Here is a 25,018-nt window from a genome sequence, read left to right on the forward strand (position 1 = left end):
GGATGTAAACTAGGATTAGGTGCATTATATGACAAGGCGACAAAACTTTTGTCTTGCCAAAATCTGACTTTCTGTGTTCATTAAATGATCAATATTTCAGCTTTGCAGCAACTTTATTTTCATAACCTAAACCAAATTTAGGAGGGTGTCAGTTTTCAAAAGAGTAATTTATAAAACCAATGGATGAATTTAAAGTCAGGTTATAAGCTTTTATTTACATAACATGGATAAGCAACAGAACTTTTGTCAGGGACTGTATACATAACATAGTACTATACGTAATAGAGCAGGGAAGGGAAATTAATTTTCCCAAGGGCCACATAAGAAACCGTGTCTCTTGGGGAAGGCTAGAACATAAGGCTGAAATTAATTCTGCTCATTATTAATGTTAACATTAACCCCTTAAAGACCAGGTGATTTTTTTGAGCTTTCGTTTTTTCCTCCTGTGATGATGGGATATGGTGGGTAGTGTATGTTTAGATGTTGGCAGTGTTGCCTTGTGTGTACATTGTCCTGTCTGCAGGTTAATCACCCCCTGCATTGCTTCTGTCCCTAGATCTAGGGTAGGAGGGCCTGGAGTCCACCTCACGGGAATCCCTCCCCAAAAAGCCAGTGGTTTGAAGAACAGATGGCGGTTCTGGGCCTAGTCATCTCTCATATAATGTAAGAAGGAGGCTGCTCGCCAAGCACAGCGGAGACAAGAAGCAATGGAGTCCGGCAGAGGGAGTAATATGATTATTTCACATCACTAAATTTATGTACGTCTATGGTTTGATTTTTTTTTGCCTGTGTGGATTGGATATGTTGTTACCGACATCTGATGAGAAATTAATGTCAATAGCATCTGTAGACATATATTTACTTAGAAAATTGGTGACATGCTCGATACTTATTTCACAGCTGTACATAGCTCCTCACTATAATTTAGTATTTAGGGTGGAGCTGTGAATATAGCAAATTATGTAAAGTTGTGTTTACATAGTGTATATAGTTGCGTGCATATAGTGTGGAGGTGTGCCTGTATATAGAGAATATACTATATAGTATATATGTCGCGGGCGGAGGAGGGGACGCTGCGCTCACCACGCTCGGGTCCGGCACTGCTGCTGCTTCGCTGGCTGTTCGGTGGCTCGAGCGGTGGGCTGGATCCGGGGACTCGAGCGGCGCTCCTCGCCCGTGAGTGAAAAGGGGAATGTTTTTTGGGGATTTATTGTCCGTGACGCCACCCACAGTTGTGGTGAGGTTGGGACACGACCGCTGCTCTGGACGGGGATCCCGGGAGCGATGACAGGGAGCAGCTTGGATGTTGTTATTCCCCTCCGTGGGTAGGGGGGGGTGGTTGTCCCAGGGCCCGGTGAGGGAGGAATGGCAGGTGGGTTACGGGGCCTGGTGAGGTGCAGGGTCGCGGGGGCAGCGCGGTGCCGCACGGCACGGTGGTACTCACTCAGCCAATGATGAATGCAAAGTCTCCGGTAAAACAAACGGCTGGATGGATGGGTCCCACAGACGGCTGCGGTGGTTCTTCTCCCGGGAGGTTGGCGGTGACTGCCTTTCCCTGCACCTGTGTTAAGTTCTTGGTTCTGGTGGCTTCCCACCGGTAACCCGCTCCCCAGCTTGTATGGATGCTGAGGGAGCCCCTTTTGCCCGCAAGCTCTGGCCCTGGGAACTGTAGCCTTGGCGGTGACTGTATTTCCCTTTTCGGTTTGAGCGGTTGCCTTCAATCGGGTCTTGACTGCTGGGAAACCCCGGAGGTTGCCTTCGCTAACGGATTTGACCGGCTTTACGGCGACTCCAAGCCTGGTCGGGGTCCGTAGGCCCTGCCGAATGGTGCTGGCTTCTCTTTGCTCCCCGATCCAGTACCGGCGAGCCACCGCCCGTCCCCGGTCCTTACGGTTCACGTCAATCAGCCTCGCCTGCAGACGGTCACCACCGTCAACCAACCTTGCTGTATGTGCCCGGGCCACGCGCCCGGACACGGTCAGTCTCCTCTACTGCCACTTCACTCTTTCAACTCCCTCTCCAAACTGATCTGACTTCCTTTTCCCGCCTCCAGGACTGTGTACTCCTCGGTGGGCGAGGCCAACCACCTGGCTCCACCCCCTGGTGTGGACATCAGCCCCTGGAGGGAGGCAACAAGGATTTTTGTCTGACTTTGGTGTGCCTAGCCCTTGTCTGGGGTGTGTTGTTGCAGTACCTGTGACGACCTGGCTTGTCCAGGGCGCCACATATAGACAGCTCCACACTATAAATACAATACGGAATCACCATACAACACTTCTGTGCAAAACAATAACATCATTTGTTAGGAGATACATCACCCCAACCTTTTACTGTGGGAATAAACAAATGTAGAAGGATCAATAAGTCTGCTTTATTGCAAAAATCAAAAAGTTCACTGTTCAAACCAGTCGTTTCTGTGTGGTATACAAGAGTGTTCTGAAACACAGGATCGCCTGTAATCTAAGATCTTCAAAACAACTCCCTGCTGGATTGTGAACAAGGATAGTGCAGAGTCCAACCGACTTTGGATATTACAAAAATTTTAGGTAAATTCTAAGTACGAATAAAATCAATTCAATATATATAGTACACTGTGTGCAGAATTATTAGAAAACTAGAAGGTGGCCCGATTCTATCGCATCGGGTATTCTAGAATTTACATATTGTGTAGTTAATGTATGATTTTTGTTATATATATATATAGATGTTGTTGTGTGTAGTTGCCAAGTGTTTGTGTAGGGCGCTGTAAATGTTCTGGGTGTTGTCTGGGTGTGGGGGTGTGTGAGAGCGGTGTTGTTTGTGTGTTGCGTTGTTTGTGGAGCGCTGTGTGTCTGCAGCATTGTGTGTGTGTGGTGCTGTGTGTGTTGCGCGGTTTGTGTGGGTGTGGCTGTGGGGTGCGTGTGTGTGTTTTGGGGGGAGGTATGTTTTGTGCAATGAGTGTCTGTTGCGCGGTATGTGCATATATTTGTGTATGCCGCGGTGTTTGTGTGTTGGGTGTTGTGTGTGTGCGGCGTTGTCTGTGTGTGTGGGTGTTTGTGTAGGGTGGTGTTTGTGGTTCCCAGTGTGTGTGTGGTGTGTTGTGCGGTGCGCGCGTGGCGGTGTGTGTTTTAGGGGGAGGTGTGCACCCCCATCGTGCTCCATCCCCCCTGCTGCGCACATCCCATTGTGCTCCTTCCCCGATGCTGCGCATCCCCATCGTGCTCCATCCCCCATGCTGCGCACCCCCCATCGTGCTCCATCCTCCATGCTGCGCACCCCCCATCGTGCTCCATCCCCCATGCTGCACACCCCCCATCGTGCTCCATTCGACATGCTGCGCACCCCCCATCGTGCTCCATCCCCCATGCTGCGCACCCCCCATCGTGCTCCATCCCCCATGCTGCACACCCCCCATCGTGCTCCATCCTCCAGGCTGCACCCCCCCATCGTGCTCCATCCTCCATGCTGCGCACCCCCCATCGTGCTCCATCTCCCATGCTGCACCCCCCATCATGCTCCATCTCCCATGCTGCGCACCCCCCATCGTGCTCCATCCTCCATGCTGCACACCCCTCATCGTGATCCATCCCCCATGCTATAATAGTCCTCCTATTATACTCAGAGAGGAGTATAATAGGAGGACTATAATAGGTGGAGTAGTCCTGGGGATAGAGGAGTATAATGGGAGGAGTGGTCCTGGGGAAAGAGGAGTATAATGGGAGGAGTAGTTATGGGGCAGAGGTGTATAGGTGCCCAACGTGTGCCGGGGCGGGGTCGAGCAGGCTAACGTGTTCCGGGGGCGGGGCCGAGTGGGCCACCGGGGGCGGGGACGAGAGGGTCACCGGGGGCGGGGCTGAGCGGGTCGCCGGGGGAGGGGCCAAGCGGGCCACCAGGGGCGGGGCCGAGCTTGCCAACGTGTGCCGGGGGCGGGGCCGAGCGGACGAGGTGTCAGCGTATGCCGTCTCCCTGCACATGTGTACGGGAGCCGGTGTACGCTGGTAACCATGATACACATTGGGTAACTAAGGGAAGCGCTTCCTATAGTTACCCGATGTGTATCATGGTTACCAGCGTACACCGGCTCCGTCACGATCCCAGCATCGCAAAGTTATGTCCGCAGGGGGCGGGGTCGAGCGTGCCAATGTGTGCCGGGGGCGGGGCTGAGCGGGCGAGGCGTCAGCGTATGCTAGCTCCCTGCATATGTGTACCGGGAGCCGGTGTATGCTGGAGCGGGTGATGTGTGCGGAGGGCCGGGCCGAGCGGCCAATCCATGCGGGGGGCGGGGCCAGGCCGAGGCGAGCGGTCAATCCATGGGGGGGCGGGGCCAGGCGGAGCCTAGCGCCCAATCCGACAGTTGTCACTGTAACGACACTGTCACTGTAACGACACAATTTTGGAGCAAGACAGACAGACAGAATAAGGCAATTATATATATATAGATATGTATTGTTTATTATTAAAATGATGAATTTTTTTTATTTAATAACTACAGTGAGGTCAATTGAAAGGTTAATAATCCTGAAACCTGAAAATTTCAGAAAGTAAATGTGAGTTTTTTTCTAATGAGAATATCTATGTATGTATAATTATTGGGCCACTATTAGTGTTGAGTATTGTTATGCCACTAAGCGAAAAACTTACATTTTCCCATCAGGATTGTTTATTTTCATCTGTTAAATGGAGAATAATAACCAAACAACTCAAGATACTGTATATAAAAATACATTTCTAACAATTTAGAAAATATATCAGTTCCCATATAGCTACCCTTCTATTTAATAACAGTCGTAAGCCTTCCATCCATGGAGATTGTCAGGTTCTTCATCTGTTGACGATCAACTTTTTGGACAGCCCCAACCACAGCCTCCCAGACACTGTTCAGAGAGGTGACTACTTGCTTTCATAGTAAATCTCACATTTATGAAAGTCCCACAAGTTCTCAATAGGGTTTGGATCAGGTGAAGAATGGGCCATGTAGTTATTCTTTCATCTTTAAGGCCTTTTCTGGTTAGATAATCAGTGGAGTACTTCATTACATGGGATGGAGAATTGTTATGCATAAAAATTATGGTTTTCTTAAATGATACAGACTGTTTGAGGAAAGGGTCTTAAAAAACTGGCAGTAGGTTTGGGAGTTGATTTTTAGTCCATCTTCAGCCCAAAAAAGTCCAACTAGCCTATCTTCAATAATACCAACCTACATGAGTACCCCACCACCACTTGCTAGCTTCTGAGTTAAAGTGCAGGTCTATGCTAGCTACTGATGCAGCCATGGGCCCATCCATCAAGTCCATCTAGAGTCACTCACCTTATTAGTCCGTAATACCTTGGAAAACTCTGTCTTCAGCTATTTCTTGACGTTTTTAATTTTCAACTTATGTGTCTTGTTCAGTTTTGGTCTGGTTTTAGCTTTACTTAGCTTAGCATTGAACACATTGTTCTTCTAGGCACTAAAGAGAGGTTGCATTTCTGGAATATAACAGCTATGGAGGATAAAGGGTTCCTGGACGTTTCTTCAACTTTGATTCTTCATAAATTGTAGGCAGTTAATGTGTCTTTTTTTTTTCTCTCAACACTAAGTACTCACAACGTAACTTTTGATGGTTTGGTGATCAAAAGGCGGTTTGACTTATCTTAGCAATTTCAAGAGTGCTGCATCCCTTTGTAAGACTGTTAACATAACAATATTTACTTTTCAGAGTCAGTTAAATCTCTATTTGTGACCCATTTTGCTGCCTAATAATTTTGCATACCTTGATAAAAAGGTGGTGACTAGAGATGGGCGAATCCACAGATGTTCGGGTTGAGTGGGTCTGGCCGGACTAAAAAAAAAAAGAAAGTCCAGTTTGGGACCAGACTTGAACCCGAAGTTGACCCCAGACACCGAACCCCATGTAAGTCTAAGGGACCCGAACTTAAGTGTTATAAAATGGTGTTAGTAAGGGCTAGGGGGCTACAAAAGAAAGCAAAATAGGGCTTAAAGCAGGACAGTTTTACTTACTGAGTTACCTCACTGCTTCCTCATCCGCTCATTAAATCTCATGCATATTCACTGCTCACCCGCTCACCCTCTCTGACAACGTCTATGATTGGTTGCAGTCAGACTGCCGGCGTCTGTGAGTGGCTGCCCTCATACTAGCTGTCTGGGTCCCCAGAGTGGAGTGTAAAAATATAAAATGATTGGAAAAAATGGCATAGAGTCCCCCATATTTTGATACCCAGCGCAGATAAAGAAGACAGCTGAAGGCTGCAACCCCCAGCTGTGTGCGTTATCTTGGCTGTGTATAAAATATGAGGAGCCCTATGCAGGTTTTTTTTCAATTATTTAAATAAATAATTTAAAAATACGATGTGTGGTCCCCCCAATTTTGATACACAGCCAAGATTGGGCCTTCTCCATTCTAAAAATAGCAGCCTGCAGAATCAGGCTGGTCCCAGGACACAGAAATGGACTGGACACAAAACAACAAACACTGGAAATAATCAGGCAAGGCTCCAGACATCGGGCAGGCAGAGGTCATCAGACCCCAGACATTGGGAAGACTCCAGACATCGAGCAGAGATCAGACACTGGACATCGGGTATAGCTCCGGACATCGGGTGGAGGTCATCAGATACCGGACATCGGGTATGGCTCCAGACATCGGGTAGAGGTCATCAAACACCGGACTTCGGGCATGGCTCCAGACATTGGGCAGAGGACACCGGACATCGGATATGGCTCCAGACATCGGACAGAGGTCATCAGACACTGGACATCGGACAGAGGTCATGTCACGCTCACCGGCCCCCCTGCCATGCTCACCGGCTCCCCTTCCACGCTCCCCGGCTCCCCTGCCACGCTCCCCGGCTCCTTTGCAAGGCGTCCCCCGCTCCACGGCCTCCATGCATACTCACCTGCGTCCTCCAGGCAACCCGATCCTCGGTCCCGGCGCCCATCTGCGATGCTGAATGCTCCTGCCTCCTGTGCACCGCTCCCTGCTCTGGCTTCTGGCACCCGGGCCTCGCGCATGCGCATTAGGGCGCGCGCGCGGTCATTGACCCTCTCTTAAAGGGCCTGCATCCTCCAACAGGATATTGATGATTCAGGTGCAGGGTATATAGGGGGTTCCTTTCCAAGTGGGCGGGGCCTGTTCTTCGTGTTTCCTAAGCTAGGAGTCAGGTTTTCCTGTGTTTTGCCTCGTACTCACATATCTCTCTTGTAGAGTCGTTCCTGCCTCGCCAACCGGTCCTGACGATTCCTGAACCACGAACGGTGACTGTCCGCCGTCTCGTCAGTCCCTACCGTCTCCGGATCCGTGTGGTGACCCACCTCCTCGCTCCGTTGGTTCCGGATTCTGCCTGCCATCATCTCGGCCTCCGAACCTGAGCTCCGTCACCCGGACTGCCTTCAGAGACTCCGTGGTCCCAGGGACTTCTTCACTCCACTCCTCTGAACGGACTGTCCTGCTACCCATAGTGCTCCGGCTACCGGGCACCTCGCCCTCGGTGAGGTGTTCAGCCCAGTGGATCCACCTCCTGGGCCTACCCGTCCTTCCGGTCCTAACAGTAAGAACAGGCCATGGATCCCGCCGAAGCACTAGCGGCCCAGCTGGGCGGTATGCAGCAGGAACTCGTACGACAGCGCGAGACCCAGTCCCGCATGCTGGCCTTTATGTCCTCAGTGGATACCCGCCTGAACACGCTGCAAGCAACAGCCACGTCCCGGGCATCCCAGGCTTCTGCAGCACAGTCCACAGCTGCGGTTCCCGTGGCGGCTTCCTCGGAAGCCTCTAACCTCCACTTGGCCTCTCCACCCCGATATGCCGGAGATCCTAAGACCTGCAGAGGATTCTTGAATCAGTGTTCCCTCCACTTCAAGCTGCTGCCGCATCTGTTTGCCTCCGACCAAGCCAAGGTGGCGTTTGTGATGTCCCATCTAGAGGGTGAGGCACTGGCCTGGATGAACCCCTTGTGGGGGAAGGAGGACCCTGTAACTGCTAACATCCAGGAATTCCTGCAGGCGTTTAGAACCACCTTTGACGAACCCGGACGTGCCGCCGCGTCCGCCTCATCACTCCTCAGGCTACGTCAGGGGACCTCGACGGTGGGCCAATATGCCGTCCGCTTTCGCACCTTGGCCTCAGAATTGGGGTGGAACAATGAAGCCCTCACCGCCGCCTTCTGGGAAGGACTCTCCAGTCGTATTAAGGACGAGCTGGCAGGCCGCGATGTTCCTTCCACCCTGGATGCCCTGATCGCACTAGCCACCCGCGTGGACCTCAGATTCCAGGAACGATCCAAAGAGGTGTCCCGTGAGAGACGTCCGATACGGCATTCCTCTCCTCCGCAGAAGCCCGCCGTACTTCAGTCAGCGTCGTCTGGTGTCTCTGTCCATGAGCCCATGCAGATTGACCGTTTGCGGCAGTCCGAACAACGCCGAGCAGAACGGCTCGCAAAGGGCCTCTGCTTCTACTGCGGAGAGGGCACACACCTGCTACGTTCCTGTCCAGAGAGGCCGGGAAACTCCAAAGCCTAGGGTTGGTAGGAGAGGCCACCCTAGGTGCTGGGACTCTCTCAGACCCGGTTACGTGGACTGTGCAAGTGACAGCAGGAGAGACGCGGTTCACGGCAGAGGCGTACCTCGATTCCGGGGCAGCAGGCAATTTCATCCAGCAGGCCACGGTGGACAAGTACCTGGTACCGGTTACTCCACTCGACAAACCCCTCGTGATTGCCTCCGTAGATGGGAGACCCCTCTCTGACACCATCACTTGGATCACCGAGCCTGTTGTACTACGCATCGGTGCCCTACACACTGAGAAAATCGCCTTCTACGTCCTCCCGCATATGTCTCATCAAATCCTGCTGGGACTCCCCTGGTTACGGACACATGAACCGTCGGTCAGCTGGCGCGCTGGCGAAATTACCCGATGGGGCCCCTCTTGCCACGAGAACTGCTTGAGGGCCATACAGCTCATCCGACGACCTCCAATTCCGGAGTCCCTACCAGGACTGCCTTCGGCCTATTGGTCCTTCGCGGATGTCTTTGATAAAAAGGAGTCAGAGGTACTGCCGCCACATCGTCCATACGACTGTGCCATCGACCTACTCCCGGGAACCACACCACCTCGAGGACGGATATATCCTTTGTCCCCTGCTGAAACAAGGGCCATGTCTGCCTACATCACTGAGAACCTGGCAAGGGGATTCATCCGGAGATCCTCCTCTCCTGCTGGAGCAGGCTTCTTCTTCGTCAAGAAGAAAGAGGGCGACCTGTGCCCCTGCATTGACTACCGGGGATTGAATCAAATCACCGTGAAGAATAAATACCCCCTGCCGCTCATCCCCGAATTGTTTGATCGGCTTAGAGGAGCTCGTGTGTTTACCAAGTTGGATCTTCGGGGTGCCTACAACCTGGTCCGCATCCGCTCTGGGGACGAATGGAAGACCGCATTTAACACTCGCGATGGGCACTACGAGTATTGTGTGATGCCCTTCGGCCTGTGTAACGCACCGGCGGTCTTTCAAGAATTAGTGAACGACGTGTTCCGGGACCTTCTCCGGATCCGTGTGGTGACCCACCTCCTCGCTCCGTTGGTTCCGGATTCTGCCTGCCATCATCTCGGCCTCCGAACCTGAGCTCCGTCACCCGGACTGCCTTCAGAGACTCCGTGGTCCCAGGTACTTCTTCACTCCACTCCTCTGAACGGACTGTCCTGCTACCCATAGTTCTCCGGCTACCGGGCACCTCGCCCTCGGTGAGGTGTTCAGCCCAGTGGATCCACCTACTGGGCCTACCCGTCCTCCCGGTCCTAACAGGTCATCAGACACCAGATATTGGGCAAGGCTCCAGACATCGGGCAGAAGTCATCAGCAGGGTGGCACAGGCACAATAAGCACACACCACAGCAGGGCTTCAGGTACAGAACACACGGACAAGGCTGGAGTCTCAGAACTGGATATGCTGGTCCCTGAATATGCAGGTACCTGAATAGGTGGATCGAAGGTTAGTCGGACTACAGACAGGATACCAGACTCAGACAGGCGACCGGACTCAGGCAGAACACCGGATTACAACAGTAGCAGACTCCAGCACCTGAGCGGCAGCAGCAACACAGCAACACAGACTGCAGCTGGAAAGTGCTGGCACAGCGGGATTGGACCCCAACAGAGTAGTGCAGGCACAGTGGTATTGGACTGCAACAGGGTAGTGCAGGCACAGCGGAATTGGACCGCAACAGGGTAGTGTGAGCACAGCGGGATTGGACAGCAACAGGGTAGTTCGAGCACAGCGGGATTGGACAGCAACAGGGTAGTGCGAGCATAGCGGGATTGGACCACAACAGGGTACTGCGAGCACAGCGGGATTAGACCACAAAAGGGTAGTGCAACCACAGTGGGTTTAGACCACAACAGGATGGTGCAGTCACAGCAGGGAATCCAGACGTCAGGTTCGAAACATAAACAGAATCTTATTAACAGGAACAGGACACAGCAGGACTTCAGGTACAGAACACAGCAGGACTTCAGGTACAGAACACAGCAGGACTTCAGGTACAGAATACAGCAGGAAGAAGGCTGAAGTTTTAGGACATACCGGTGACTGGATATGCTGGTCCCTGAATAGGCAGGTACCTGAATATGCTGCACCCACGGTTAACCGGATCCAGACAGGATACCAGACTCAGACAGGTGACTGGGCTCAGGCAGAACACAGGGCTTCAGCAGCAACAGACTCCAGTCCTTCAGCAGCAACACAGACACAACAGGTCCGGAGCAGAAATCAGCATGCCAGAACTAAATGCAATTAAAACTGGTGCAGAATACAGGCAGACCAGATCAACATGGCAGGACCAACACAGAGCTAGGTTCAGTAACTTAAGGAAGTTGCTAAACCACGCCCATCAGGGAAGAGGAACTTTTATACCATAGGCTGGGGACATCTTAGCAAGGAGCGCATGCCTCCTAAAAAAACCACAGGAAGCATGTGGGTGTGCTCTCTAGGCTGGAGGCCAGGAAACCCCACACAACTGGTACAGGGCCTGGGACCTAGGCAGGAGCTAAAGACATCACACGTGGGTATCCGCGGGTGGGGTCAACCAGGGACCACACTACACGTGGATGTAAATGAAGGTAAGAGAAGGGGCAGAGACATGGCGCTAGGACGCCTCGTAGCGCTGGCAAACTAGGGGAGCTGGCGTTACACCCCAGTTGTGACCTCAGGTTAACTGACCTGAGGTGAACTCATTCAACTCAGTATTCTCATCTCAAGCAATGTGCACACGTTGAGTATTTGGTTGCAGACATTTCTGCACAAAATCTTCATCTCCTGGCAAAAAAACGCACAGAAACCGCATGCATTTTTTATGTGGTTTTGGTGCGTTGAGTTCAGTGACTTCATCTGAGATGAGGTGATTCAATGAGTTCAATAAGTTCACCTGAGGTCCCAGCTGGGGTACCGTGGGGACAACTGGCTGTGAACTCAGGTGAATTCACTGACGTCACCATTTTCACAGCTGTGGCTCTATCAGTGTATCAATAATGCTGTAGTGATCGGTCACGTTTTCTAATGTGACCGCGCACGGCAACCTCAGATGTACAATAGGTACGGAAAGTATTCAGACCCCATTACATTTTTCATCCTTTGTTTCATTGCAGTCATTTGGTAAATTCAAAAAAGTTCATTTTTTCCCATTAATGTACACTCTACACCCCATCTTAACAGAAAAAAAACAGAAATGTAGAAATTCTTAAAAATTTTATAAAAAAGAAAAAATTAAATATCACGTGGTCATAAGTATTCAGACCCTTTGCTCAGTATTGAGTAGAAGCACCCTTTTGAGCTAGTACCGCCGTGAGTCTTCTTGGGAATGATGCAACAAGTTTTTCACACCTGGATTTGGGGATCCTCTGCCATTCTTCCTTGCAGATCCTCTCCAGTTCCGTCAGGTTGGATGGTGAACATTGGTGGACAGCCATTTTCAGGTCTCTCGTAGGACCTCGTGTGGATTACATCGCACCTGCAGGAGTGTTTTGGAGGTTAATAAGGTGCTTTTTGTTTTATAAACAAAGGATTTTTCTCTGTGTTTTGCCTTTATTTATTTTTACTTACACAATTGGGCTCTCATAGACCCCCCCATTACTAACCTCAGGCTTGATGACAGCTGGGATTTTTTGACAAATGTCATTAACCGCTTATATTACCCTGATTGCTACCGCAACAGGGCAATCGGGATGAGCGAAGTAAGTAATGGATGTGCCAATTCTGGGGTGGCTGCAGGCTACCGTGTTTTTCCAAAAGTAAGACCTCCCCCAAAAATAAGTGTCGCGGGCAGAGGAGGGGACGCTGCGCTCTCCCACTGCTCGGGTCCGGCTGCTGCTGCTGCTCGGTGGTGACTCGAGCGGTGGGCCGGATCCCGGGGACTCGAGCGGTGTTCCTCGCCCGTGAGTGAAAAGGGGGGGATTGATTGTGGGGATTTGATATTGTCCGTGACGCCTCCCACGGTTGTGGTGAGATTGGTGACACCACCGCTGCTCTGGACGGGGATCTCGGGAGCGATGACAGGGAGCAGCCTGGATGTTAATTCTCCCCTCCGTGGGTAGGGGGGTTGGTTGTCCCGGGGCCCGGTGATGAGGTAGGGATGGATGGCAGGCGGGTTACGGGGCCTGGTGAGGTGCAGGGTCACGGGCGCAGCGCTGTGCCGCACGGCACGGTGGTACTCACTCAGCCAGTAACACACATGGAGTCTCTGATGAAACAAACGGCTGGATGGACGGGTCCCACAGACGCCTGCGGTGTTTTTCCCCTGCCCCAGGTTGGTAATGTAAGTCCTTTCCTGCACCTTCTGTACGCTCCTCCTGCGCTCCGGTTTCCAGCTGGCTCCCCGGTTCAGTACCGGTGGGCCACCGCTCAGCCCAGGCTACCTACGGTTCCACCAGACTGTCTTCCCGGCTCTCGCAGACGGCCACTACCATCTGCCTGACTGCTACACGAGGGCCCTAGGCTCCAACCTAGGCCCCAGTCTGCGTCTGCCTCTCTGCAGACCTCCTCTCTCTTCCTCTCCCTGGACTTGTCTGGGCTTGTTTCCTGCCTCAGGCCAGCTAAACTCCTCGGTGGGCGTGCCCATCTGCCTGACTCCGCCCACCTGGTGTGTCTGTCTGAACCCGAGGAAGAAATCAGGTCTCACTGGGGATGACTGCTGTGAACTGCTGAGGGTGGGTGTGTGTGTGTGTGTTGTTACCTATGGCCCCTGGCTTGTCCAGGGCGCCACATAAGCCCTAGCAGGGATTTTCAGCAGTTTCGGAGAAAGGCTTAAATATAAGCCCTCCCCCGAAAATAAGCCCTAGTTCCGGATCAATAATAAAGTGTCCGTGCAACTAACAAAGTTACAGATACTGCAGGACACTTCATTATAGACAGCGGCACCCGGCAATTACACTCACCCGACACTGAGCGGCAGGACCTGCAGTGATCGCACACCCCCACACATCAGCTCTCACACACACACACAATCAGATCACACACACACCAGATCTCACACACACACAGTCAGATCGCACACATAATCAGATCGCACACATAATCAGATCGCACACACAAACATCGGATCACACGCAAACATCAAATCACACACACACACACACACACCGGATCGCACACACATCGGATCGCATACACACTCACCTCATCCAGTGACACCGATCTCTTCTCGCCGGGAGAATCCTGAGAGGCAGTGCGGTGCAGCGCGACGAACAGGACCTGCGGCCGGACACATGACTTGCTCTCATTCCCTGCTGCCGTAAGTGCTGGATGTGATGTGATGTGATGTGTGTGTGTGTGTGTGTGAGATCTGCTGTGTGTGTCTGCAATCGGCTGTGTGTGTGTCTGCGATCGGCTGTGTTTTTCTGCGATCGGCTGTGTGTGCCTGCGATCGGATGTGTGTATCTGTGATGGCTGTGTGTGCCTAAGATCTGCTGTGTGTGATCTGCTGTATATATCTGCGATCTGCTGTGTGTGTGTGCCTGTGATCGGATGTGTGTATCTGTGATCGGCTGTGTGTATCTGTGATCGGCTGTGTGTGCCTGCGATCTGCTGTGTGTGATCTGCTGTTTATATCTGTGATCTGCTGTGTGTGTGTGCCTGCTTTACACGGTACGATATATCGTGCAATTTCACGATCGATCGTACCCGCCCCCGTCGTTTGTGCGTCACGGGCAATTGCCCATGGCGCACAAAGTCGTTAACCTCTGTCACACGCATTTACCTGCTGAGCGACGTCGCTGTGGGCGGCGATCATCCTCTTCCTGAAGGGGGAGGGACGTTCGGCGTCACAACAACGTCACACAGCGGCCGGCCAATAGAAGCCGAGGGGCGGAGATGAGCAGGACGTAAACATCCCGCCCACCTCCTTCCTTCTGCATAGCCGGCGGGTGCCGCGGGACGGAGGTAAGCTGTGTTCATCGTTCCCGGGGTGTCACACGGAGCGGCGTGTGCTACCCCGGGAACGATGAGCAACCGGCGCCATTTTAATTAAACGAGATTATGAAACCGAGCGACGAGTACACGACTCACGATTTGTGAGCGATACTGCGTCGCTCGGAGGTGTCACACAGCCTGACATCGCAAGTGATGCCGGATGTGTGTCACAAAAACCGTGACCCTGACGATCTATCGCACGATAGATCGTCTTGTCTAAAGCACCCTTAAGTGCTCGTGCGCACGTTGCGTAATTGCATGCATTTACTCTGCGTATAGTACTGCAGCGTAAATGCATGCATCCTGCGTCCCCTGCACAATCTATGAAGATTGTGCATGACACGTGCGCACGATGCTTTTATGAACACAGCGATTTGGGTGCTAAAATTTTGACCCAAATCCGTGCATTCATAAAATGAGCATGTCAATTAATTTGTGCGCTATGGATGCAGGTCCCACTCTGTTTATGGTGGGGGCAGCAGCCATAGCGCATGAAATCGGCTTTTTTTGTACAATAAAACTGCAACCATCATGCAGGGTTTCTGCAGCGATTTGACGTGCACATGTGCTGTCAAATCGCTGCAGAATATTCAGCAGTTACGTGCGCCTGAGCCCTTAGTAGTCATTTTCTTTACCTTTAGAATCTACCTTTTGTGAGTATATAATATATAAAACTTTTGTATTTTACAAAGTTTGTTGGACTCTGCACTATCCTTGCTCACTATCCAGCAGGGAGTTGTTTTGAACATCTTGGATTAGAGACGATGCTGTTTCCTACCACTGTAGTGTAGTACACAGAAACAGCTGATTTCAACAATGGACTTGTTTAGGATTTTTGCACTACAGCAGACTTTTTGATCCTAGTACATGTGGTTTATTTCCTCACTAAAAGATGAGTGATATACTGCATGTCCAGACAAATAATATGGACTTGTGTTCCAAAGAAATGTAGTGCAGTGATTTATTAATGTGTTTGTATCTTTGAATTTGGATCTTTGGGCGAAGTTTCTTTTTCAATCGATAGCTTCTTGTTTGGATTCTGTGCAGACTGCATCAAAACTCTCTATTTTTTATTCTTTTTATTCTTTTTTTATCATAACTAGAGATGAGCAAACTTGTTTGAAAAAGGTTTGCAAATCTCAAATTCGCCATGAGCCTTGTTCATTCGTGTTAATGTTCGGAAGCCCAAGCGCTTTTCTCCAAAATCTGCAATGTTCAGCTTTGTTCGGTAACTGTTCACGGTTGCACTAATGCTTTTCTTCTACGTTATTATGACTTTGGCTAGGATAGTGGTGCTGTTTGATGAGCCGGAGGAGGTGTTTGATGAGTCAGAGGAGGGGCAGACTGTTTTTTTTCCTCCTTAACTTAATGTGTGGATGTTCTGGCAGCCAATCAGGGTGCAGAAATCATCCACAAGGTTCAGACACAAGGACTAATGTTATTGGCTGCCTTAGTCACATGCCCTCTGCATAGAAGAAGTGGACATGCGGTGTCGGCGCCGTTTTGAGACTACTATAGATTGGGGACAGTGCTGCTACATATGGAACGTGCGAGGTGCTGAAGCAAAGTGCGGGGATTAAAGATAAGTGCGGCATAGTTTAAACACAATCTCATAGTTTGACACAAGAACATAGTTTTACTTTATCCTTATACGTTTCCCATTGTTGGTTTTTTTTTGTTTGTTTTTTTCTTTGTTTTTCTACTTAACTGTTTATCCCCATTTATTAGGTACTCCATGGACAATGCTACCAGGTGTGTATCTTGTCAGATGTATGCATGCCTTGAGCAGCCGTTCGAGGGTGAATATGTCTGCACTCGATGCAAGCATGTTGCATATTTGGAAGCCAAGGTAACTGATCTAAATAAGCAGCTTGCAACACTCAGGGGCATTGAAAACTTGGAGAGGAGTTTAGAGCTCACTGAGCTTTCTCTGGCTGGGGCCAGTGATATGGAGGAGGGTGGAAGTGGAGAAGATCAGGACCCAGAGATAGGTAGCTGGGTAACAGTTAGAAGAAGAGGTAGGGGGAAAAGTGTCAGGGAACCTAGTCCTGACCTGGCACAACCTAGTAAATATGCCTGTTTGGCTGATATTAGGAATGAAGGGCCAGGACTAGGGTCACTACAGCAGGACATTGCTCCTAGCAACCAGGAAAACAACTGCTGTAGGAAGGAGGGAAATAGGAGTGTAGCAAAGCCCAGACAGATGTTGTTGGTAGGGGACTCTATAATTAGGCGTACAGACAGGGTCATCTGTCGCCGAGACTGTGAATGCCGAACAGTGTGTTGTCTGCCGGGTGCTCGGGTTCAGCATATTGCGGATCGGATAGACAGAATGCTGGGTGGGGCTGGGGAAAACCCAGCGGTCATGGTGCACATTGGTACCATTGGTACTAATGACAAAGTTAGAGACAGGTGGAAGGTCCTTAAAAATTATTACAGGGAACTAGGAGAGAAGCTGAAGTCCAGGACCTCCAAGGTGGTGTTTTCAGAAATACTACCGGTGTCACGAGTGTCACTAGAAAGACAGCGGGAGCTTAGGGAGATAAATACGTGGCTTAGAAATTGGTGCAGGAAGGAAGGGTTCGGGTTCATAGAGAACTGGGCCGACTTCTTAGTCGGCTACAGGCTCTACGGTAGGGACGGGCTGCACTTCAATGGGGAGGGTGCAGCTGTGCTGGGGGAGAAAATGGTCAGACGGATGGAGGAGCTTTTAAACTAGGATCATGGGGCAGGGAGGGTAGTGGAGCAAAAAAGGGGATAGATAGAGCAGATAGAGACAGTGAGACGGTAGGGGTCAATGAAGGATTAGGGGGATGGGACATGCAAGGAACGTAGGGAGGCTAGGAGTAATAAAAGTGTTAATAGTGTTAAATGTCTACTGGCAAATGCAAGAAGTCTTGCAAACAAAATGAATAAATTGGAGACTCTTATGTCATCCATGGATTATGATGTGGTGGGCATTAATGAAACCTAGCTGGATGAAAGCCATGACTGGGTGACAAACATAAAGGGTTATACTACATTTAGGAAGGACAGGAAAGACAAAAAAGGTGGTGGGGTGTGTATATTTATCAAATCTAACCTAAAACCTGTGTTCAATGATGACATTGGGGGGAACTGCAACAATGTAGAGTCAGTATGGGTAAATGTACATAAGGAGGGGAATAATGGAAAAATGCTAATTGGAGTTTACTATAAGCCTCCTAACATACCTGAACAAATAGAGGGTGAAATGCTGGAACAAATGGAAAAGGCAGCTAATAATAATATTTGGGTTCTTATTATGGGGGATTTCAACTATCCAGACATACAGTGGGACATAGAATCTTCTTGTTCTGCTTACAAGCTGTAAGTTCTTATCTACTATTCAAGATAATTTCCTCTCTCAGATGATAGATGAACCGACGAGGGGAGATAATTTGCTAGATCTGGTCCTGTCAAATAGACCGGATACAATTTCAGATCTACAGATCCGGGAGCACTTGGGCACCAGCGATCATAATATGGTAAGCTTCAACTTAATATTCAATAGAACATTTCAAAGGGGAAATGCTAAAACCTGGAATTTTAGGAAAGCTGATTTCAACAAATTAAGGGAAGAGCTTAAAGGTGTAGATTGGGACTAAGTCATGGTAACTGGGGATACCAACCTAAATGGGGTAAGTTTAAGAATATACTACTAGAGTCCTGTACAAAACTTATACCCTCTGGTAATAAAATGTCCAGGAATAAAAAGAAACCACTAAGGATAAATAAGACTGTACAATGTATAATAAAAGAAAAATAAAGGGCCTTTAAAATCTTAAAGGCTGAGAATACAGAAATAGCATTTCAGGGGTATAAAGATATCAATAGGAAATGTAAAAAAGAAATCAAACAAGCAAAACTAGCTACTGAAACAAAAATCGGCAATGACATAAATATAAATCCCAAAATCTTTTATAAATACATTAATGCCAAAAGGAAAACAAAGGATAGTATCGACCCCTTAAAATATAATAACATGTTAGTTATAGAGGTCAAACAAAAGACTGAGATATTAAATAGGCATTTCTCATCTGTGTTCACCAAGGAACTGACTGTACCAGGGATCATTCAACAAGTGAAAAATCAAAGTTCACTACCTGATATAATTAATTTAACACAAGATGAAGTACGCTTACGTCTGAGTAAATTAAACATTGACAAATCCCCAGGGCCAGATGGCATTCATCCACGTATATTGAGGGAATTGAGCTCCGTAATCGACAGACCGCTGTATCTCATCTTTTTAGACTCACTTGTAACAGGGTTGGTGCCTCAGGATTGGAGGATTTCTGATGTGGTACCGATATTTAAGAAAGGTAAGAGGGTAGATCCAGGCAACTACCGTCCAGTAAACCTGACATCAGTGGTATGCAAAGTTTTTGAGGGCATTTTAAGGCATGACATGCAAAAATATATTGCAGAAAATAATATAATAACTGACAAACAGCATGGATTCATGAAAGATAAATCGTGTCTAACCAATCTGTTGGGGTTCTATGAGGGGGTAAGTGCAAACCTGGATATTGGTAATGCAGCTGATGTGATTTATTTGGACTTTGCAAAGGCATTTGATACTGTACCACATAATAGACTTATGCTAATGCTCCAGAAGCAAGGACTAGGGGAAACTATATGCAACTGGGTAAGGAATTGGCTAAAAGATAGGAAACAAAGAGTAGTCAAAATGGTAAATTCTCTAAATGGGCTACAGTCAGCAGTGGGGTGTCGCAGGGATCTGTGCTAGGACCGATTCTTTTTAATCTCTTTATTAATGACCTTGTAGATGGGATTGATAGTAAAGTGTCAGTCTTTGCTGATGACACCAAACTATGTAGGATATTAAAAACTGACTTTGATAGTACAATATTACAAAAAGATCTGGATAAGATGTCAGAATGGGCAGATACTTGGCAAATGAGATTTAATGTTGATAAATATAAAGTAATGCACCTAGGACGGAGTAATCCTATAACTGCGTATACATTAATTGGAAGTAAGCTCGGGACTCCAGAACAGGAGAAGGACTTGGGTATTCTCATTACAAATAAACTGAGCAGCAGCACTCAATGTCAAGCAGCAGCTGCTAAAGCAAACAAGATTTTAGGGTGTATAAAAAGAGAGATTAGATCCCGAGAGCCTAACATATTGTTGTCCCTCTATAAATCACTTGTAAGGCCACATCTGGAATATGGGATCCAGTTTTGGGCTCCACATTATAAAAAGGACATTCAGAAGTTAGAGTCAGTTCAAAGGCGGGCATCTTGTGATTTAAATTTCAGCATCTAAATTCTGATAGCTAAATCTGTGGTCCTGCCACAAATAGACATTTCAGCATAGGTGGAGGAGGAGGAAGACGACGAGGGTACGTTGCATTTCTACTTTAAACATTGATTATTAAGAGGTGCATGAGTTTGAGGTGTAGGCATGGTGCTCTGAGAGCCCTGCGAAATTCAGGCAACATACAACAAGGAGACCCAGCTTGGAGTCTCCACATTTCAAAAAATTTGGGGCAGACACCGGTACTGTGGCATCAATTGCACTAGAGTAGTATAATGGCGCAGTGTGCATGCATGGGAGAGGACCTGGGAGAGAGCCTGGCCCAGCACTTCTACCATAAACATTGATCAGTAAGATGTGGTTGAGTGACAGGTGTAGTCCTGCTGCTCTGAGACCCCTGCCAGTACAGGCAACACACAGCAAGGAGATACAAGTTGGAGTCTCCACATTTGAAAAAATTAGGGGCAGACAATAGGAAAAGTGGCATCAATTAGCCCAGCGTACAAATAGTATGATTGCGCAGCATGGCTGTATGGGACTGGGTGTGGAACAAGGCCTGGTCCAGACATTTTAGCTCAAACATTGATCAGTAACAGGTGAATGAGTGACAGGTGTAGGCCTGGTTTTCTGAGACCCCTGCCACTACAGGCAACACACAACAAGGAGACCCAGTTTCCATTTCCAAAAAAATTGGCTTGTTGTAACTCAGGAAGAAGTAAAAGGAGGAAGAATAGAAGGAATATTAGGTGCTTCATACATTAAAAAAGCCAAATTGTAAAAGTAACAGTGGTGGACACACCTTTTGATTGTTGCACCACCAATGTACTAGTTAGTAAAATCAGCAGCAGTAGCAACAGCATCCACAAAAGCCATGACAAAGGTGTCACAGACTACCATAATGTAAGATCAATGCAGTACACTCAAAACTACACCATCGCCTAGTCTGGTGTAGATTTAGGACTTGTTCATCTTGATGAAAGTTAGGTGGTCTACACTTTCAGGGGACAGCCGGATGCGCTTATTCGTCAGGACATCAGCAGCAGCGATGAAGACATTCTGAGACAGCACTGGCTGCCGGGCATGAAAAAACCTCCAAGGTATGGCTGGCGAGCTCAGGCCACTCTTCCATTTTTGAAGACCAAAATACAAAAGGGTCCAAATACCCCCTGATGGAATTGATATTGAGCTCTAGATACTCCTCTCCAGTCATTCACTATGTGTCAGATTTGTGCTCTGTTCTGCTGGTGCATGGGTTGGTCTAATAAATGTGTGCCACAACTCACAGAAATTGCTTCTGTCACTTAAACGGCTGCTGTTAATGTTTCTGCGATGATGACTCGACGTTCCCGGGGTCAGAAGTCCTCACTCCTCACCTGGAGAAAGCTTGCTTCAATATTCCAGAATGCATGTGTCCCTTTCCAGGAGGACACATCTGGCAAAATTTACTCTTGTACCGTACAACAAACAGGGTGGCAACCCAATGGTCAGCACTATTTCTAATCAAAACAATATGGGCATCAAGTGCAGCAAGAAGATGCTCATGTGTCGGACATTCCCATGAGGTCCAAGTCTGTGATGTGTTTGTATCGTGGTAACACTCAAGCTTGCTTCCTCCGTCCCCTCGCACAAACCATGGACAACAGAGAGGGGATCAATATCTTCTCCATCTCCTGATTGTTGCACTCCCATCACATATTCCTCATCGTCCTCCTCCATTTGTTCCTCAGCTCCTGCACCTTCACGAATAGTTTGTCTGGTACCATTAGCCCCCTTGATTGCTGTACTCCACCCTCCCATGCCACTCGTCTGTGCAATGACAGTATGGACCTTAGAGATATTGACATCCCTCTCATCTGCCAGCATCAAGGCCTTAAAGAAGCTTCCTGTTGGGCTACTGCTTCCTCTACCGGTGCCATCCACTCCTTGGCAGCATATTGCGATGGACTTTATCACAGACCTGCCTGAGTCCTGTGGTTGCACTGCCATCTGGGTGGTAATGGACAGGCTTTCAAAAATGTTCCATTTCACACCACTTACCGGGTTGACTTCAGTGCCAGTGCTCACTGAGCACTTCCTCCCGCACATCTTATTACTGCACAGTCTACTGCACACATCTTGTCCAACAAAGGTGTACAGTTTTCGTTTCGGTTCTGGAGGGTCATTTGCAAGCTACTAGATGTTACCTTGGGCTTCTCTTCGGCCTACCATCCACAGACCAACGACCAAGGGGAAAAAGTGAATCAGATCCTAATGAACTTTCTGCACCACTTCGTCAACGAGCACCATAATGACTGGGTCAAGTTCCTTAGGCAGAATTCTGGTATAACCATCACGTGAGTGAATCCTCCGTCTCCATTTCACATAGTGTATGGACAGCAAACTCAGATCCCGTTCCCAGTGGTGCTCAGTTTTAGCAATCCTGCGGCTGATTCCCTTGTCAAGACATTCTCCAACATCTTGGCCAAGAGACCGCTATTGATGAGCTAGATAATACGTTTTTCCCATTTCTTGGGGAATCCTATTCATGGTTGCTCCTCCATTCAAACCTTTAGCCTTTTGATTGGGGATCAACCTACTAAGACACTGTGCTATAAAGGCCCCGTTACACGCAACGACGTATCTAACGATATATCGCCGGGGTCACGGATTCCATGACGCACATCCGGCGTCGTTAGCGACGTCGTTGTGTGTAAGAGCTCCGAGCGAGTGTTAACGATCAAAAATACTCACCTTATCGTTGATCGTTGACACGTCGTTCATTTTCACAAAATCGTTGCTGTTGCAGGACACTGGTTGTTCGTCGTTCCTGCGGCAGCACACATCGCTATGTGTGACACCGCAGGAAAGAGGAACATCACCGTACCTGCGGCCGCCCACAATGAGAAAGGAAGGAGGTGGGGGGGATGTTACGCCCGCTCATCTCCGCCCCTCCGCTTCTATTGGGCGGCAGCTTAGTAACGTCGCTGTGATGCCAAACGAACCGCCCCCTTAGAAAGGAGGCAGTTCGCCGGCCAGAATGACGTCGCTAGGCAGGTAAGTCCCGTGTGACGGCTCCTAACGATATTGTGCGCCACGGGCAGCGATTTGCCCGTGACGCACAACCAACGGGGGCGGGTGCTTTCACCAGTGATATCGCTGCATGTAACACCCCTTTAGGGAATGTGAGGAGAGATTGCAATTTGTACTATACAGGAAGAAAAAATGTTTTCAAACACCAGAAGCAAAAGAGTAACAATGCAGTAACATGACAAGAATTTGCATAAAACATCTGCTGCTATAGTTGGTTTTCTGTTACACCTTCAAATGGATTGCTATACTTTGATATTGACTGTATAATGTCACATTGTGTGTATTTGCACTATGCTCTTTATTTCATGCGATCAATTTACACACCCACTCCAGGGTACATGTCTTTCAATGTATATATTTATATGGTGAAATTTATCAATCATATTATTCTATCACCTTTATCATAACACAATTCTATATATTTATACATTCAACCATGTCATGATTTTATCATCTAAAAAATATCATGCCAAGAAAAATCATTTCAGAACTTTTACCACCATTAATGACACCCATAATCTGTGTAAATCCTTTGAGAAACAAACAAAAATAATTTTGATGGGGAGAATAAAAATAACAAAACTAAAATGGGGTTGCATAAGTTTGAACACCCTGTTATAATTGGGGATGTGGTTGTGTTCAGAATCAGCCAATCACAGTTAAACTTATGTTAAATGGTTAGTACACAGCTGCCACAATTTAACTCATTAATGCCGAATGACGGATATATCAATCATGAGCATTAATCACTTGGTGCTCTATGATGGATATATCTAGCTGTCATGCTGATCGCATGGTGCAGCTTCTGTACCAGTTTGATCAGCTGCAGGAGTCCAACTGTAACACACAGTCGGGTTCCAGCTGCAACTGTTGGGAGCTGTACTTTAAGGGGTACTTTGCACGTCGCGACATCGCTACTGTGATCTCGTCGGGCTCAAATCGTAAGTGACGCACATCCGGCGCCGGTAACGACGTCGCAACGTGTAAAGCCTAGAAGCACCAATAAACGATCGCAAAAGCGTCGAAAATCGGTGATCTGTGTAGTGTCGGTAATTTCCATTATTTCGCTGCAGCGACAGGTACAATGTTGTTCCTCGTTCCTGCGGCAGCACACATCGCTGTGTATGAAGCCGCAGGAGCAAGGAACATCTCCTTACCTGCGTCCCGCCTGCAATAAGGAAGGAAGAAGGTGGGCGGGATGTTTACGTCCCGCTCATCTCTGCCCCTCCGCTTCTATTGGCCACCTGCCGTGTGAAGTCGCTGTGACGCCGCACTACCCACCCCCTTAAGAAGGAGGCGGGTTGCCGGCCAGAGCGACGTCGCAGGGCAGGTAAGTGCGTGTGAAGCTGCCGTAGCGATAATGTTCGCTACGGCAGCTATCGCAAGATATCGCATGTGCGACGGGGGCGGGGACTATCGCGTTCGGCATCGCTAGCCGATGCTAGCGATGTCGTAGCGTGCAAAGTACCCCTAACCCCTCATGTGCCGCTATCAAGAGTGAGGCTCAAGAGAAGGTAGACAGCGGGAAAGCAATCCCTCTGTCAGCCCATCGACACCCCCGCAGTGCGATCACGGGTGCCAATTGATTGCCTTGGCAACCAGGGGCCTCCAAGTTGGTTTTACACCACATCCAATCAGATCTCACAGGGGCAAGGTGTGATAGGATTACTGTCAGTCAAGTAGTGTAGTGTAATATACAGCACTGCTTTGCTCTGCATCACTAATATGATCACTAAATAACATATTAAAGTCCCTTTAGAGGACTAATAAATATTGTAAAAATAAAATAAAAAATTAAATAAAGAAAAGTTAAATACCAGCCCCCTTTAAAAAAAAACAACAACTTTTAATATGGGGGGGGAAATGGTACCTAAAAAAGTCACATATTTGTTGTCAGCGCATCTGCAATTACACATACTATAACACTACATCAATATTTATTCTGCAGCGTGGATGCCACTATAAAAATTTAGAAAAAGAAAACATGCCAAAATTGCCATTTTTGTTTATTCCGACCCGCAAAAACTAAATTAAAAAGTGATAGAAAAGCTTTATGCATTGAAAATGATTCCAATCAGTACTACAGATTGGTAAGCAAAAAACAAACCCTCATAGAGCTCTGTAAACTAAAAAAAAAATATAAAATTATGACTCTCAGGACTTCATGCAAATAGTTTTTTTTTTCGTTAAGTAATTTTCTTGTGCAAG

At 48.4% G+C, this 25,018-nt stretch overlaps 1 long non-coding RNA gene across 1 annotated transcript in view; it reads left to right on the plus strand.

Moving 5' to 3' along the window:
• Nucleotides 1-25,018, plus strand: part of LOC142298430 (uncharacterized) — a 65,112-nt gene that overhangs the window by 23,128 nt on the left and 16,966 nt on the right. The window contains exon 2 of the long non-coding RNA XR_012752638.1: nucleotides 557-758. This is a non-coding gene — a long non-coding RNA (uncharacterized LOC142298430). The remainder of the gene's footprint in view (nucleotides 1-556; nucleotides 759-25,018) is intronic.

The sequence above is a fragment of the Anomaloglossus baeobatrachus genome, chromosome 1 (genome assembly GCF_048569485.1).
Source record: "Anomaloglossus baeobatrachus isolate aAnoBae1 chromosome 1, aAnoBae1.hap1, whole genome shotgun sequence".
Classification (NCBI taxonomy): domain Eukaryota; kingdom Metazoa; phylum Chordata; class Amphibia; order Anura; family Aromobatidae; genus Anomaloglossus; species Anomaloglossus baeobatrachus.